Source organism: Lagopus leucura, unplaced genomic scaffold (genome assembly GCF_019238085.1).
Source record: "Lagopus leucura isolate 7727_CA_CO unplaced genomic scaffold, USGS_WTPT01 Super-Scaffold_100015, whole genome shotgun sequence".
Taxonomy (NCBI): Eukaryota; Metazoa; Chordata; class Aves; order Galliformes; family Phasianidae; genus Lagopus; species Lagopus leucura.
The window spans coordinates 1,148,837-1,151,330 of NW_024962269.1; the positions used below are offsets into that span (position 1 = coordinate 1,148,837).

At 40.0% G+C, this 2,494-nt stretch overlaps 1 long non-coding RNA gene across 2 annotated transcripts; it reads left to right on the forward strand.

The window, feature by feature from the left end:
- The first annotated feature begins 842 nt into the window (after positions 1–842).
- On the forward strand, positions 843–2,199 carry LOC122182735. Of its 2 annotated transcripts, XR_006179968.1 has the most exons (5): positions 843–952; positions 1,050–1,128; positions 1,434–1,483; positions 1,561–1,694; positions 1,993–2,199. It is a non-coding gene; the product is annotated as an uncharacterized LOC122182735 (long non-coding RNA). The 2 variants fall into 2 exon arrangements; XR_006179967.1 differs by lacking the exons at positions 843–952; positions 1,050–1,128 and having other exon boundaries at positions 1,386–1,483.
- The last annotated feature ends 295 nt before the right edge of the window (positions 2,200–2,494 follow it).

Consider the following 2,494-nt stretch of genomic DNA (forward strand, 5'->3'; position numbering starts at 1 on the left):
ATTTCTCTTGGTACTAATGTAAGAGGGCCAGAAAAACTGTTTGCCATGGCCAGGTAAACCAAGTACAGACAATGTTCTGATGTAAAGCCAACTTTGGCACATGCTGCTAGCAGAATTGGGTACTGGAGACCAGCTGTCTGCATACAGTGGGATAATTTTCCCCTGGCATTTTCTCAGATCATGTTGTGTTTTGTTAGTCTTAGGAAGGACTTGAGTTTGTTTGGGTCCAGAGGTGAGTGATGTGACTTACTCTTCATTCCGTATTCCCTTGATTTTTCTCATGCTTCCTGTCTCTTTCCAAAGCCAAAGCCAACAGTTCCAAAACAGAAACCTACGGGAAAAGCTTCCCTGGAAATGTTTGTCTTGAACAGAAACAAGCAGCAAAATACATTTCCTGCAAAATAATTTTCTTACGGGAAATGTAGCCTGTGTCCTAGACCACACGGTCTGCCCAAATCTGCATATTTTTAGATAAGCTTTTCAATTACAGACCCTTATTAAAAGCACGTGTAAGTGCCTTTCAGTTTCTCATCTTTAATTTCTTTTGAGAAATGTGTTCTCCCTTTGCTAGATCACTTGATTTCTTTCTGGCAAAGGGGTGGGTGGACCTGTGGTAAGATTGAAAAAGATTTGAACAACGCTGATTAGCAAAGAGCTCATGTGACCATTTATTGTAACTTCTAATATCTATAAGCATACCAAGCCTCACATAGTCCACATCACAAGAAAAGGTCTTTTCTTAAGCATTTAGGATAGAATTCTTACAGCTAAAGTTTGAACACTGGAAGATTTGCTCTACATCAACACCTGCTGTTCTGCCATTACAGCAAGAAGGAAGCTGGAGCACAGACTTCTCAGCTGTGACATATAATCCATGTGTGGATTAAACTGAGCATGCAATGCAGCTGAGAATTCCAGAGAATCCTCCTTCCTCCACTCTGACAGTGCGAAGGTGGGCTTTTGACCCAAGGGAATATGTATGAATTATGAAGTATTCCAATAGGGATTGCACTAACCTTCTGTTTTCTCTCTCTGCTCCTGTTTTGCAGGATGACTCTTCAACATTTCCTTCCTTGTTCTAAGAAAATTTGATTGATTGTCAAGAGTGATTTTGGGCTTCTTTCCAATGTATGTCTGGGCTCATCTTTAAACTCTTCACCCCAGCATGACTTAAGCTGCCGGTACAGAGAAGAAAATAACCTTAAGCAGGCCCTTACTATGTTACTTTTTTACTCTAGATACTGCATGTAGAACTTCTTTGAGCCATTCTACCTCACTGGATTTTTCCTAATTCTCGTAGCACACAGTGCTTCCATGTCATACAAAAAAAAATTGCAGAAGGATTACATAAAGTCTTCTGTTAAAGTCTGCCCTATGATCTACTCTTATCTTTCTTTTCATTGGGCATTTCTTTGATTATTTTTTTTTCCTAGGTTCTCCATTGGGAAGCAGAGATAAGTTACACATGCAAAGAAGTTCCACAGTAAGTAGCTGAAATAATGAAGCCTCATTGTTTCTGTGTCTCTTGCCCATTAATCTTTTTTTCTTTCTCCCCATCAGCAGTACTGTGAATTCATCTGCTTATCATCTTCAGCATTCCCATCAAACTTTGTCACCGTTCTCTACCCAGGATGGATCTGTATGAAGCCAACAATTATGTGTGTTTGAATTATCCTGCTCATTGCTACAGCAAGGTACTTCTGGCTTTCATATTCGTTAGGGGTCACTCTTTCTCCTCTACCTGCATACCAATTTCTGTCGGTTTCTTTACAAGTCAGGTTACAAATGTGTGACTAGAAAGCAAAACTGCACTGAAATGTGATTATTGCTTTTTCATAGTGAAGAGTTCTTAATGAGATGCAGTGCAACAGAAAGTAAGTGTTTTGCATCCAGTGTTTTGTACGTTCAGTGTTTTTATGTGAGGCTGTTAAATTAAGGTAGATCTTTCCAGCTGAATCAGAAAATATAGATAAGCTTCGCTGCTTATTCAAGGTTTGCATCTTTGTGTTGACAAAGAACCACAGAGGTAGAATGTGACGGAGGAAAGGAGCACCGCCTACTGGTCGCACAATGATACCGGGGAACGGAATTCTACCCCTCGTTAAAACGCACAGACGGCGCAATTCTTGGCTGATTTGTTTGTATATAAGGAAAGAATTTGTTCTGAAGTGCAGTAACAGGGTGTTCCTTATGGGCATTGCGGTGACTGGGAGGCAGGGGAATTTAGAATGATGTCTGATGCATCTGAAGGAGGATGGTTCTGGCTGTATCAGAAGCAGTAATTTGAGAATCTTTTTGCCTGTTTGTCTCCTGTGGTTTAAAAAAAAATAAAGAGTTTAGGAAAGATTGTGGTTCCTGATCTCCAAGGAATTGAAATAATAATAGGCCAAATCCATTCAGTCTTTGAAATAGTGTACTCTTGTATGCAAGTTCTTGTATGCACCGTCACTCTATAGCAGATTGAAAATGTTTGTCTTGGCATCAACAGTCACAG